The sequence below is a fragment of a genome, unplaced genomic scaffold, assembly GCF_019419815.1.
Source record: "Pyrus x bretschneideri cultivar Hongxiangsu unplaced genomic scaffold, Pyrus_bretschneideri_v1 Contig40, whole genome shotgun sequence".
In the NCBI taxonomy this organism is placed as follows: domain Eukaryota; kingdom Viridiplantae; phylum Streptophyta; class Magnoliopsida; order Rosales; family Rosaceae; genus Pyrus; species Pyrus x bretschneideri.
In genome coordinates this window covers 3,351,433-3,366,954 of record NW_025999724.1, presented here as the reverse complement: position 1 = coordinate 3,366,954, position 15,522 = coordinate 3,351,433, and the positions used below count along the sequence as shown (strand labels likewise).

Here is a 15,522-nt window from a genome sequence, read left to right as displayed (position 1 = left end):
CATTTCACCACATTCTCCCTCTTTAATTCCACATGCATTCACTTCATCATTACACCACCACTCATTCTTTAATTCCACATGCAATTCTTCATCATTCCTTCACACAAATGCTTAAACAAACATCCATATGTTCCCTCCACTCCTCCTATAAATACCCTTGCATTCCCATTCATTCAAATCATCTCATTTCATACACAACACACCACAAACACTTCCATCTTCTCCCTAGCCGTGAGTTTTTCTTCCATTTCTCCTCCATTTCTTCCATTTCCATAATCCCCCAATCCATTCAACACACCTACAACATCCCTTAGTTCTTGTGCCACAATAAAGAGGAAGATAAGAGGGCCTAAACGTTCATACAATTCACGTTTGAGTTGTTGGAATGTTTACGCGTTTCTTTGATTTCAAAGTTTAAATTCAATTCTCTTTGTTTTGTAATATGAGGAATGGAAGATAAGAGGGCCTAAACATTCATACAATTCACGTTTGAGTTGTTGGAATGTTTAGGTGTTTCTTTGATTTCAAAGTTATGAGGAACTAAACCGTTTTTAGCTAGGGGTGATTTCAATACCATGATTATTTATGTAATATGAATTGATGAATTCCGGTTATGAACTCTTGATTCGTGAATGCAATTGGCTTAACTATTTGATGATTAACTTATTTGTGTTTGTTGATTGAGGGTCGACACTTAATTAGCATGCATGAATATGTGGCTAAAGTTTAAGAAGGTTTCACATAATCGTTACTAACTTATACTTGAAAGTAGTGAAGGTCGCTTGTCACGATCGCGTTAAGTTTAATTCTTAGCATGAGTAACATGATGTCATAGTTGCAAGTGCTTTGTCAATGCTTATGGTTTTCATTATTCTTAATGATCTTCGATTGTATCTCTATTATGATGACATGTAGGGAACTTTTGAGAATGTTTTGGGTTGTCGAATGATGCCATCCAATCCAATAATATAAGGAAAATCTGAGGGTTAACTAGTGATATCACGGTTAATTTGGGGCATTGTCATTCATAATTCTATGAAGGAATAACTGGAAATTGATTCATATGCATAAATATCATGTGTGGAGAAAGAACCTCTAGCTAATTCACCAACCATCTTATTTCATCAATTACATTGTTGTTTCGTTATTTCAATTTTCATCAAACCTCAATCCCCCTTTTGCTTTAATGTGCAATATAGTTAGAAATCAATTTAGTTTGTGTTTTTAAAGCATTTTGATTCTTTTGGTTTGTCTTAGTGTTTTAACGTTTAGTTTCACATTCTTTGAGTCTAGTTTAACGTTTTATATTGTTTTTACGTTTTAGTTTAAATTCGTCCAAATCCAATTCCCCCCTATTTCGTTGAAGTCTTAGTCTTAATCTTTCTTATTTTTAGTTTTGCTTTCTTCGAGCATTCAATAGTGTTTTATATTGTGTTTTTATGTTTTTAAGTCAATTTAGAAGGTTTTAGCAAGCCCTCCTAATCCCCGGTCTAGAACGATCCCTCACTTATCCATTCTACTACAATTGTCAAACGAGGGTTTAATTTGAGTGTCAAGTAATTCTCGCATCACATATCTAGAAGAGTATAATGGAGTTTGTGAGGGTTGCTAGTATGGTAAACAACACAGAGAAAGTTTCTCAAGAGATCGAACTTGGAGAGTCAATGCTCCACTTGAACTGATTCATGTTGACTTATGTGGACCAATGAGAAATGAGTCTATTGTAGAAAATAAATACTTTATACTGCTGGTTGATGATGCAACTAGAACGATATAGGTATATTTTCTCAGGTATAAATCTGATGCTTTCACTTGTTTCAAGAAATTTAAAGCAATGATTGAACTACAAAGTGGGTTTAAGGTGAAGTGTTTGGGAAATGATAGAAGGGAATTTTTGTCTGCTGAATTTAATCAATTATGTGACACTAAGGGCATTCAAAGACAACTTTCTCTTGCACACACTCCCCAGCAAAATGGAGTGGTGGAGAGGAAGAATAGAAATGTGGTTGAAATGGTTAAATCCATTCTAGATGATAAAGGGATGCCTTATTATTTGTGGGCAGAAGTTGTGCACACTACAGTTTATATCCTGAATCGATGTCCTACCAAGTTTGTTGACAACATAACCCCATTTGAAGCCTATAACGGAAAGAAACCAGGTATTGCTCATTTGAAGGTTTTTGGCTCAGTATGCTATGTTCACACACCATCTGAGCTGAGACATAAGCTTGAAGCAAAGAATGTCAAGGGAGTCTTTGTTGGATATGCAAAGTGTGAGAAAAGATATAGAATTCTTGATCCAATCTCCAAGAAATTATTCATGTCAAGAGATGTTGTGTTTGATGAAAATTCAACTTAGGATTGGCAAGGAAGCACAAAGAAGTATATGTCATTGCCCAACTGTGATTGGAAATCTGTTGATGTGACAGGAAATGAGACTATTGAAGATGAAGTTAATAATTCTAATAGATTGTACATTGAGGAGAATCCCTTGTGACTTTGATGATGCACATATCACATCACAATTACATTCATGCGAGTTTTCTGGCAAAGTGTGTGAAGATGTGAAGGACACTCAAGCTATTGATCATACCCCCTTAAAATGGAGGAAGCTGGATAATGAACTTGCACAATGTAACTTGGGCATTATGGAACCAGAAAAATATGAAGATGTTGCTGAGGATGAATCTTGGATGAAAGCCATGAAGGATGAATTATCCATGATTGAGAAGAATACAACCTAGGAGTTGGTAGACAGACCAACTAACAAGCCTATAATTGGAGTTAAATGGGTGTTCAAGACTAAACTCAATCTTGATGGAGTTGTACAAAAGAACAAGGCAAGCTTTGTTGCCAAGGGATATGCTCATAACCAGGAATAGACTATAATGAAACTTTTGCTCCTGTTGCCAGATTGGACACAATCAGAACTCTCATTGCTTTGGCTGCTCAAAAGAGTTGGAAACTTTATCAACTTGATGTCAAATCTCTCTTTCTAAATGGTGTTTTAGAAGAAGATGTCTATGTAGAACAACCTAATGGTTTTGTGATCCAAGGAAGGGATGACAAAGTGTATAAACTTCACAAAGCTCTTTACGGTCTCAAACAGGCACCTAGAGCCTAGTACGGAGAAATTGACACTTACTTTGCACAATGTGGATTTGTGAACAGTCAGAGAGAAGCAACTCTCTACATCAAAACAAAGGGAGAAGAAATTTTGATTGTTTTTATCTATATGGATGACATAGTGTATACTAGTAATAGCAATGAGATGTTGAAGGAATTCAAGGAAGATATGATGGATAAGTATGAAATGACTGATTTGGGTCTTCTTCACCATTTTCTTGGTATGGGAATTATTCAAACTCACTCAAGCATATTTATTCATCAAAGAAAGTATGCTGCCTCTTTGTTGAATAAGTTTGGTCTAAGTGAATGTAAATATGTGTTCACACCCCTTGTTCCATCATATAAGCTAAGCAAGAATGATGGCAGTGGACCTGCAAGTGAGGAACAATATAGAAGAATTGTGGGAAGTCTGTTATACCTTACTGCCACTCGGCCAAATATATGTATGTTGCTAGTCTCCTTGCTAGGTTTATGCACAGTCCTACAAACAAGCATTTTGGTACTGCCAAAAAAGTGCTAAGGTATATCAAGGGCACTTTAGATTATGGCTTGGAGTATAAGAAGGGTAAGAGTGCAATGCTAATCAGATTTTGTGACAATGATTAAGGAGGATCTGTTGATGATGGTAAAAGCACTTCTGGTTATGCTTTCTCTTTTGGCAGTAGAGTATTTTCATGGGCCTCTGTGAAACAAAACTGTGTAGCTTTTTCCATAGCAAAGGCAGAGTACATTAGTGTCTCTGAAGCCACTGCATAGGCCATTTGGCTCAGATTCGTACTTGAAGATTTTGGAGAGTTACAAACTGAAGCAACACCATTGCAGTGTGACAACAAAACTGCAATTGCCATCACTAAAAATCATGTGTTCCACTAGAAAATGAAGCATATTGACAGGAGATACCATTTCATCAAAGATGCATTGCAAGAAGGGATAGTTAACTTAGTGTATTGTCCAACAAATGAGCAAGTGGCAGATATATTCACTAAGGCTCCAACCAATGATCGGTTCAACTATCTCAGAGATATGCTTGGTGTGAAATCAGTTCAAAACTTAAAGAGGAGTATTGAATTGTAAGCTGTGAGCTGATAGTATTAGAATAAGTTTTGATTTCAAATGGTGTATCCACTTGTGTCAAAGAATGTCAAGTGTAAAATTCTGGCATATAAAGCCATAAGTGTCATGTGTCTTTTGATCCTAATTATTAGCTAAATGAGTGGCTGTGATCAAGTTCTAGTGAGAGAATGATCCAGCAATTCCCTAACAGTAATATTCCCTCCCCACGACTTGTGTGAGAGAGAGATGTGTGCAAGCATCAATGAAAAAAAAAAGTGAATCACTCCTCTGTGACTTACAGAGTAAAAGAGAAGCAGTTGCCATTTTCCATTTCTCTCTGTGCATTCTTCGTTCTCTAAATCCATCTAATTGGAATTTCAATTCATGCTAACACAAATATGTATACTGGGCCTGATTTTCACGACACTAAGCTCATTTAAGCATCTTTTTTCTAAAAAATATATATATACACTTTGTTATGAATCAACAAAAGCAATTAAATGCCTTGAAATTTGCATTTTATATTCTTGGCTGACCGCAAAGCATTCTAATGGGGATATAAAATATTCAACTTTGCCGAAAGATATAAATAATAATGTAAATTTACATATTTTGCAAGTGGGCCGTGCCAATCAAGGAGGGTACAATAAATGGAATATACATTTGCCATATCTCCCATTCAAGAAGTAACATTATCTATTCTAAAATTGATTAAGGATTTAAATGTAGCTTAGATACAGTCAAATTTTTGCCCCTTGATTTTTCTTTATTTACACACTGCTGCCACCAAATCTGTGTTGGGCTGGGGTAATTACTAAAAGTTTGGAGGGTAATATTGCCGGTAGGTTTGGGCGCCCTAGGCCTGATTCGGGCCTATTTTGGGTTGCTGGTTTTGGGCCAAGTGTGGGCTTCGGAAGTGGGTTGTTCAATGTGTTGGGCTGGGTTACACCGAAAGAGTCGAAATGATTCTTTTGCCCGCTTCAATCCAGATCCCGGATAGCATCTGGAGGCACTTTTGTCATCTGCATTTAGGGGTGGTTGCTGTCGATGTCGTCAGAGGCATGGTTCACAGAGGCGTTGATGGGTTGCAGGTAGAGAGAGGGTTGACGGGAGGGGTTCCAGGTGGACAGAGTGGGATGTGGGTGCGGGATTACAGGGAGAGAAGGTGAGAGGGTGGGTGCGGTCGTGATTGATTTGGGGGGAAGGTTCTGGGAGAGGGACGCGTGTTTGCTGCAGAGAGAGGGGGGTGGTGTGGTTGCCCCGCCGCCGGGGGGGGGGGGGGGGTGGGGGGTGTGGGGGTGGGGGTTGAGGGGAAGGCTATAGAGAGAGGTGTAGGGTTGGTTATTTCCACACCAAAAATCGTCATCCTCTTTTTCAGTAAGTAGAATGAGTACTAGCTGAACAGAGTTCCTCTCTGCAACTCCTCCTCCATTACTGCATTCGAATTTTCGACAATGGTGAGTAATTCAAACTCTTCTTTTGTTCGATCGTGTTTATTTAATTTAATTGAATTTTTCGGATTTTGTTTTTGGTGTATGGGTTATGAATTTCGATGTTTTCGGTACTTTTATGCAGCTGATTGCTTTCCTCGTTTTTGTCATACGTTTTGGTTCAAAGAATGAAAACAGGCATTGACCTGAGAAATCTTAAGAGTTGTTTACAAATTAGTAATTAACTTTGCAGTGTGGATGGCTCTTGATTGTTCCTAATGGTTTTCTCTTGCCTAATAATCAGGTGAACAAAAAGGTTTATGTGGATTTACGTGTTGGTGATGTCATCCGTTTTGGGCTGTGAGTATCTTCTTATCTTAACTCTCACCCTGCAACGTGATTGACGATCTCTTCGATCTCTGTTTCGTTATCTCTTCAATCCCTGCTTTGCAACCTCCGTTGTTCACCCCGCCTTCTCATCTCCGTTGGTATTTTCACCAACCAATGAAGTGCCCGGAGTTTGAACATGAAATGCCCAGGAAACCGCCCAATTCAAGGTAACGTTTCTTTTTTTTACTTTTCTGGGTGGAATGTCAATGTGGGTTTGACCTAATTACTGCAATTGATAAATTATTGGTTTTGGTTGATGGTTTACCTTGCGCTGGGTTTTAGTTGATGGGTTTTTCTTATGGGTTTTGCTTGCATTTGGTTTTGGTTAATGGCAGGTATATTTGATCTCCGTTGCACACCTCCCCTTCTCATCGCCATCGCACACCTTACCAGAACTTGAATCCATGGTAATGTATAAATTGTATGGATTTCGCACCTATTTTAATCTTCTCTAACAAAATTAGCGTTTAAGTTGACTAATTCATACTCTTTTTTGGAAATTAGGCTCTGATTTCTCAATCCTATGCTTCTTTGCTGTATAAGATGAGTTTGTGTGTTATTACTCAGAAACGGGATTTTTTTTTTCATTAAGAGAGTGAAAATCCCTATCCTTAAGATTTTCAGGTATTTTGGCGGCAATAATATTTTGTTTTTGCTTCTTTATGTGCTTCTGTCTCCAAATATGAGGATCTCTTAATTTGCTTATGTAGCTTTTGTAATTTGTAATATGATGATCTCTTAATTTGCTTTTGCATATCTTCTTTGCTTCCTCTGCTAGCTCTATATGTGATTCTATCTCCAAATAATTATTCCATATTTCCTATTTTTATAGGAACCAAATCATTGAATACACATGGAAAATTAAAAGGGTTTTAGTTTTTGGATTGGTTTAAATTTTTTATTGTTATTGGTTGTATTGCTGTCAAATTTTTTATGGGAAGTTTGAAATGGAGAACTTGGTTGATTGGTACAGGGAGAATCCGACAGCTGCAGACTCTGATTTACTGGCTTTAAATGGAGAAGTTATTTCTCGGTTCACTTCCGTAAACCAACTTCTCAGTTCAGTTCTCAGATATGAGGTTTCTCAGCTACCTCTTTTCTGTAATGAAACATTTGAATAGTACTCGCGGGGATATCCAATTAATTAGGTCAGTTTTTGTTTAATTGGGATTCTTAAATTTGATATTAGGGATTTTAATTTGATTGGGTTTGTATTGCATTGTACACTGTTTCGGGTATCTTTAGCAAAATAGGATCTTTTTTTGGGGATTCTAGAAGTTTAGTTGAACGCTAATATTAAATTTCTAGCCCCTGTGGTGCCTCTCTCTATTTGAGTTTGAGTTGGGGATGGTGGACAATGAGCAACTCAGAGATTTATCGCAGTGCAATTTGTCATTTCCACGGACCACCTATAATACTGGCTTACATGTTTCTTCTTTTTTTATAGCAATATTATTGTTTATTTCCAAGATCTGAGTTTGTCATTCAGAAGAGATGCTTCATTCAGAAAATTGAAATTTCCCAAATCTTTGTTAATAGTTGTATCCCTTGCAGAAGGATTTAATTTTCTTGGATATCTACTTTTGAGCTTTAAGTTTTCCACGTATGCAGCATTACTAGACCAAAAAAAGTGCAGTGTCGTGGAGTAATTAGGACTGGTTCTGTTCCTTTTTTTATTTTTTATGTTGAATTGACAAGTGATTTTAAAAAATGGATGATTTTTTTACTGGGTTTAGTTTCTGTGTTTGGTTTGAGAGTAAATTCAGAGAGCTAAAAGGCAGTAAAGTTTGAATTTTTATGTTTAATGTTGTTTTGGGTTTGGATTGATTTTTTTTATTTGATATGAGAAATTGAGTGATAGGGAATTCGAACTTTTCTCCCTTTTGAATAGTTTGTAACTCTTTTCTCATTTTCTGTTTGGTTTCCTAGAAAATCGAGGGAAAAAAGGATAGAAGATTAATGAATTCACTGAATTGAGTGCTTTAAGTCCATTTATGATTGAAGGTATTCCCTTTGCTTTCATTTCTGCTTTTGTTCTTTTGGGCTTCAAGCACGTTGAGGATGGTAAAATCAATTATTTTGATTTTGGAAGTCTACTATGTTTTTCAGCTTTAGCGCTTGGGAGAAGTGAAAATATGATTTCGTTTATGGTGCTTGTATTTGTCTGTCATTTGAAAGGAATTCAGAGAGAGAGAGAAAGGAGGGGGTAGGTTTGTTGTCAGTGAGATTGAAGGATGTTCTGATGTATCCTTGCAGGTGAACTATATGCTCGCGCACCCTCATCCAGTGGAACCTGTAACTGATAGCTACATGTTTTTCCTAATTCTCACTAAACTGGAGCGTATCTTTATTGGACTCATCATGCGCGTACATTACTCTCAATAAGATTCCTTTACATTAAGTTTATTGAGCAGTATAATCTTATTTAAGTTTTAATTGTGCATTTTGATATGTATCGAGGTGGACTGAATGTTATTTGTTTTGCAGATATTTTGTTCTACCTGTAGAGGGGAACATTGGTGAGCTTATATACTCTCTCATTGTTGCAATCTCTAATGATTTAGTGAATCCTATTATCCTATCGTTGGAACAATTCAAAGAGTGTTTTAGCCTGTATTTCCTTCCGTTATTGGCTCCTAAGGTAGATTTTTCCCCTTACCCAGTTTACTGTTGTATACATAGGAGATATTGGGTGAAAAATTGTAAAAGGATGGTTTGAGAATCATCTGGAGAATACCTCTTTAATTCCCACTTTCTCCTTAAGAGTTGTAGTTCTTGGCAGTGTGATAGTGAGATATTTTTAAATTCGTTCCAATTATAGTAAAAGGTAGCATACTTTTCCTCCCGTGGTTCACCTATCCCTTAGTTATTTAAATTCTCATCAGCTCGGTTCACCCATCTCTTTGTTATTTTAGTACTTACCAGCTCGGTTCCCTCATCTCTTGGTCATTTAAATTCTTTAGATATGCCTGTATTGATTTGTGATTTTGTTGGATTTACTCTGGTGAAATGTGTGTTATTTGCGTTGGTGCATTTTAGGGTGTGACTCCATTCGTACCATCTTTGTAGTGCATCTTTCTGTGCAAATTATTTATGCATGTTGTGGACAAAGGTTTCAAAACCCGCAACGAAGCGCGGGTAATTTTTCTAGTTTATCTCTAGAAATGTGAAATGTTATGTAAATGTGGTATTTACATTCCAAGATTTTGCATCTCTCCAGTGAAAATAATTCAAATTTAAACTTTGACTGACGAGTTTGGTATAATATTTATTCCATTTAATGTAATATATATACATGTATAAAAAGGAAAAGGGGAAATTTTATTTGAATCCAAACCTCACTTGACATCCAACATAAATCTTAATTGTGAATTGTCTTCTTAGCCCTATTGTCTAATTACCATCAAGTACAAGATGAAATTAACACAAAAATTAAAATTTATCAATAAACCCATCTCCAATAATCAAATCCTTATCATCACACAATAATTTTTTTACGTTTTGTTTTGACTAAAACCTTAAGACATTGTCAAAGAGAGAAATAAGCTTTTTTTGATGGATGGATGCTAATTTTGAAGTTTTAAATCCTTCAAATAAAATATGAATCCATTTTTGTTAATTTTTTATTTGATTTCAATTCATTTTGTTTAGGCTTTAGTAGCAGTTGTATACTGCCTGCAAATAGGCTTGAAATCAAGGACAATAAAGGTGGATGATGTATTTCTCGGTATTATGTTTCTCTGCCACCACATGTTCTAGGTTTTTCGAGGATCCATGTATATGACTATTCATCTTTTTTAGTGAGTGTCCCGATAAATATATGTCAGAACCAAACCTTTTTTGTTCAGAGGAAATAGCCATCACTCGAGTAGAAAATCGAAATCAAGGATTATTGAAATCAATAATTGAACTGGGTAATTGTACTTGGTAAAACCTTGTCGTAACAATAAACTTGCCCGGAGCACCAGGTGCGAAGGAAACCCACACGATACCTAAACTTCTGCAAATTAAAAAATATTTCGAATACCTCAACGTTTGGGTTGGTTCGGTGAAGAAAAAGAGCAATGATAAATATGCAGCAAAAGAAGGATTAAGCGCCAGACAAATGTAAGATATATTGTTCTCTTTACGTCTTGAATGAGTTGTAGAATACTCATTTTGTGTTTTTATTTTCTCAACGTGTAAAGATAAACTTACATACTGAATTAGGTTTGTGAGGGTGATTTAGGTAATAAATTTGAATTCAAAGAGATATTGATGGTTTAATTAAAATTAATATGGATGTAGAGAATAAATTTAATGTAAAAATAAATTATATAGATTCAAATGAAATTTCTCAACAACCCCCCAAAACCAAACCCCAGAGACCTCCCCCACGCCACCGGAAAAAGAGATGTCGGTCTCGTGGAAAAGAGAGTATTAAACTCCACGAACTCCCACGCATTGATTCTTCCTTCCTCCTATACCAAATTTCCACAAGTCTTGTCGGCCGTTAATCTCTCCACTTTAAAGAAATTCCTATTTTTCACATCAAAAAGAAACAAATAACAATAAACGCGGTTTTGATTTTTGACTTTAGACTTTAGACTTTAGACTTTTTAGAAAGCTGCACATGAAATATTCTTGCCAAATGTCAAAGATAATACATTTCAATTGGTTTTGTGAAAATTTTAATTTTGTTCGTCATTTATTTCCTCAACTTGTAATTTACTTGTATATGTATATTTTTTTTGTAGTACGATTGGGAACAGCACAATTCATAATTTTAACCATAGTAAAGACGGTGAAAAAGCGTCAAATCCTGAATCCATAGTTTTTATTCTTCATTCTTCAATTGTCTCTTCTTTGCAAGTTGTGACGATTCCAATGCTAGAAGAAAAGAAGACTTGGAACAAATTATCCCTTTTAATAGTGTATCATTTTATTCTTTTCAATAATTTTATGGGTTGAGAGAGACTCCATGAAATGTGGAAATGATGATGGAAAGAAGAAGAGAACTAAGAAATGGAAATTAATGCAGCGTTTAAATAGAAACGTAAAAACAGAACTAGGAAACGGACAATCAAAATGCCCAAAAAAAAAAAAAGGAAACGGACACTATGCTGTAGTTTCTAAATCAAAATGTAAACAAAAGAAAAACAGAATAAGAAAATGAACACTGCAATGCAATTTCTGAATCAAAAAAAAAAAAAAAAAACCAAGAAACAGACACTACGTTGTGATTTCTAAATCAAAATGTAAAACAAATAAATAAATAAAGGAAACAGACATTGTGTTGTAGTTTTTGAATCAAAATGTGTAAAAAAATTATAAAAAAAAAAGTGAAACGGAATAAAGCATAGAAAGTGTGTGAGTGATGAAAAAAAAGGAACCAGGAAATGAACACTACAATGCAGCGTCTGAATTCAAGTGTAAAAAAACAGAATCAGGAAACAGACACTGCGTTGCAGTATCGGATCCTTTTTGACCTATTCCAAAATATGAAAAATATGAGAAAGGGGATGTCAGTTGAAGTGCGTGCCAACTGTAATGGCAGATTTTATAATTTTTTTTAATTTTAAATGTATTTAAGTGTCACAGTATATGATTGACATATTTATAATTAACATAAATATTATTGATCTATTGTCAATATGGTAACTTTGTATTGATTTTATACAAAATCACCCTTAATATAATATATATATATATATATATATATATATATATATATATACGGTCTTGGTAGAATTATTATAAAGTAATTATATTTTATCAAAACCTAGCGGGTGGGCATAATTCAATATTATATAAATACATAATTATTTCGAAAGAAAAATATTACAGAGACTCTCAAAAGTATGACTCTCTATAATCACTCCGCCACCTCATGTTTTTTACACAATTCATGACAATATTATAAAATATTGTGCAAAATGCATGAGGTAATGGAGAGTCTATGCACTTTGAGAGTCTCTTGGCATTTCTCATTTCAAAATTATGTAAGGCAAACTAGAAAAAGCAGTAAATTAGGTGGTAAGTATATTTGGTAAAGAATCAGCTATATCTGATGCATCAAAAGGTCTCATTTTATCAATCATGTTGTCTGGTGGAATTATTGCATAGCTAATTGTGCTTCTTGGTCTTAATTTGACTCTAATGAACATGGTTGAACTTTAAGGAAGGTACTGCTTCAAAGTCCTTTAAATTAGGATTTCAATACCTTGGTAGAATCGAGAAAAAAGAAGTTTGGTGGAAAGCAAATTAGTTAAAGACTAACCCATATATGGTGCATCAGAGAGTCAATTTATCAAATTATGCTGTCTACTGGAATTATTGATCTCCGATGGGGACCTTGGACACCACAGCATAAGGATAAAGCGTTTCTAATGGGCCGGAATAGAGGTCATTTATCCTCTTCTTCTTTAACCATTGGAATACCTAGAGATAGCTTTTTGGTTTTTTGTTCTTGTTTTTATCAATAGCAATGCTCCAACGACATTAACAATGTTTTTTTTCTAATATTTTAGTCCCTACATACATTTATGTATTCTACTATAAGGACTTTTCATTGAAGACAATATTCATTTAGAGACCCGAATATTACCTTGAAGCCCCTAAAAGAGTTCTCAAGAGTGGTGGTGGAGACCCAACAATAGGGTCTCCCATTGAGATGCTCTTAGTACTTGATGAGTGGAGAAATAATTTTGCTTTTATCGTTGCACATGAATCCCTGCAATGGATGCCTAGAGAGGATTTTACATCAGTATAGGGATCAGGTTCGTTGTTGGATTTTGAGGCATTTGTGACACATTGATATTCAACAGGTCGTGGAGATATTCAAGTACACTTCAAGTTCTCAAATATTGTAAACGATTGTTGTTTAACAATGCCCTCATCTATACAGATTTTTTGGCTTCATCCCTGCCTGCATCTACCATTCAATTGGAGACGGAGACTGAAAGATTCATGCCAAATGGTAAGGCAAATACATGTAATAAATTCAAGACAAAAAATCACTAAGTTAAGTCAATATATTTCTGTTTGCATTGTGAAAATTTTGATTTTTTTTGTCATTTATTGTCTCAGTTTGTATGAAAAAGTTGTTCCTTCTAATACCATGGGATTTTTTATTTTGCATTGTGGAAATTTTGATTTTGTTCCGCTTTTTTCCAGTGATTCCGGCAACTACTTTCATCGAGTGAGGTATTGTCACGCCCCAGACTCGGAATGATGAAAGAATTGATCCTGCACCCGATACGCGAATAAAAATAAAATAAATAAAAAGAAACTGAAACAAGTTTGAAGAATAATTCATTTAAAAATGATACAGAAGAATAAATAGGTTGGAATGAATTGGAAATCGATTTATTAAATATACGAGTCAAATACACAATAAATCAGAGTTTACCAAAATACAATAATCACCATTCGACTTCATGTATATCTCACAAATCCCTTAATTCTCTAAATTGATTTGCAGCCTTAGATGCTTGGATTCGACTCCCTGAGGTGAAAATTATACTGTAATCTGACTTAACTCAAGTTATGAAAATACAGTAAAGAAGGGAAATGGATCCTCTCCGGATCCATTCCCACCTAATCCACCTATTCCGGAATCCGGACCGTTCAAATTTAATCCAACAGCTAAAGTTATTATCACTTTTAAAGGAGCCCCATGTTTGTAACCGTTGGATCAAATTTGAATGGTCCAGATCTCGAACTAGGTGGATTAGATAGGAATGGATCCAAAGAGGATCCATTTCCGTAAAGAAGTTGGAAGGCTACAAAGTTCGCTATGCTTTGATTGCTATGATGTTGGATTCATCAGCTAATCAAATGGTAAAGCTTCAAACTTCAGTTTTGCGTCAAATTTATGGAGTTTTATTGATTTGTAGAGATTCATATAAAGTTTTGATTCAATTCCCTCGAAATCTTAAAGGAAGACGTAAGATATGTGGATGCTTAAAATACATCCAATTGAAAACACCCCTTATTGTGATTGGTTTCAGAGCAATGATGGGTTTTTTATGATTCAATTGTTTTCTTGCGTGTAATGTGTAGGATTTTGAGGCTTTTCATGGTATTGAGGAAGTTTCAGAGCTCATAAGGGACAAGCATGTTGATAAGAATCTCAGGTTTTGATTTATTTCTCTTTGCTTGCTTGATTCTCGTTGTCATGAGTTGTGATTTGAAGCTTTATCTGCTTAATGTCTTTTGAATTAGTCCTCTTGATAACGAACAGTCACAAGTGAATAAAACGCAAGGAACTGTTGTGCTAAATGACCATAAGTATTGTCTTGATCAAATGACAGTGATGATTCTTCACTAACAGCAATTTAGCATAATTTCTATGCAAATACATTTAAGTCGGTCAATTATTATGTGTCTTCTAATCTAATAACGCCAAGACTAAATTTGTAAAGACGCCAGTTGCAGCGTAATTATTCGAAAGACCGTAAACTCTTGAGAACTTGCTGTCAATAACCTTGAAGTATCGCATGGAGTATCGCACGGGGTCCAATACAAGACAATACAATTCCACTTACATCGTGGAAATTTTGGTTTGCAAGTCCCTATTATCCTCAACTTGTACTTTACTTTGAAGCGCTATTAAGACAAATGACAAACGAAAGTGGAGAAGAATCATCTATCTTGTGGGAATCATTCATCCTTCCTCTTATCCTCCAAAACGACTTTTGACTTTTTGCAATTTGTTTGAAAAATAAATGTGAATTTGTCTCTCAAGAGTTGAGACATTTTTCGTGTATTTTAGCCAGGTCCAAATAATGTGAATTACGCATTTTGACTATTTGCAACTTGTTTGGAAAATAAATGTAAATTTATTTTCTCAAGAGTTGAGACGATTTCTGCAATTTTTAGCTTAGTCCAAATAACGTGCATATATGTTGTTTTCTAATTCCACAAAAAATAAAAAGACTTCTAAAACGTAAACAGAACGAAACAATCAACACAGAATTGTGTTGGTTGTTGCAGGCTTTGTCATTATCTTGGAGAGACGAGTCATCCTCTAATTGCTACACCTATCTACAGAAAAGTAGTTGGTCCACTCACATGTTACATGCTTGACCATTTGAGTCAATAACCTTGAACTATTGCATGGATTTCCACTTGCATCGTGGAAATTTTGGTTTGTAGGTTGTTCTCAAACTTGTACTTTTCTTTAAAGCATGATTAAGACAAATAACAACCAAAAGTGGAGAAGAATCATTTATTTCGTGGGAGTCATTCATCCTTCCTCTTATCCTCCAAAACAACTTTTGACTATTTGCAACTTTTTCGAAAAAAAAAAAAATGTGAATTTGTCTCTCAAAAGTTGAGGCATTTTCCGTTTATTTTAGTCTGGTCCAAATAACATGAATTAGGCATTCTGACTATTTGCAACTTGTTTGTAAAATAAATGTAAATTTGTTCTCTTATGAGTTAAGACGGTTTCCGTGCTTTTTAGCTTGATCCAAATAACGTGAATTACACGCATATATATTGTTTTCTAATTTCACAAAAAACAAAAAAAAAACTT

The 15,522-nt window shown here is 35.1% G+C and overlaps 1 long non-coding RNA gene across 5 annotated transcripts; it reads left to right on the top strand.

Annotated features, from left to right (window-relative positions):
• Window positions 1–5,469: 5,469 nt before the first annotated feature.
• LOC103957383 lies at window positions 5,470–8,847 on the top strand. 5 transcript variants are annotated; one of them, XR_007251505.1, is made up of 7 exons: window positions 5,470–5,639; window positions 5,917–6,169; window positions 6,338–6,409; window positions 6,976–7,150; window positions 7,932–8,006; window positions 8,259–8,369; window positions 8,490–8,847. It is a non-coding gene; the product is annotated as an uncharacterized LOC103957383 (long non-coding RNA). The 5 variants fall into 5 exon arrangements; XR_007251506.1 differs by lacking the exon at window positions 7,932–8,006 and adding an exon at window positions 6,507–6,626 and having other exon boundaries at window positions 8,259–8,847; XR_668696.3 differs by lacking the exon at window positions 7,932–8,006 and having other exon boundaries at window positions 5,471–5,639.
• Window positions 8,848–15,522: the final 6,675 nt, after the last annotated feature.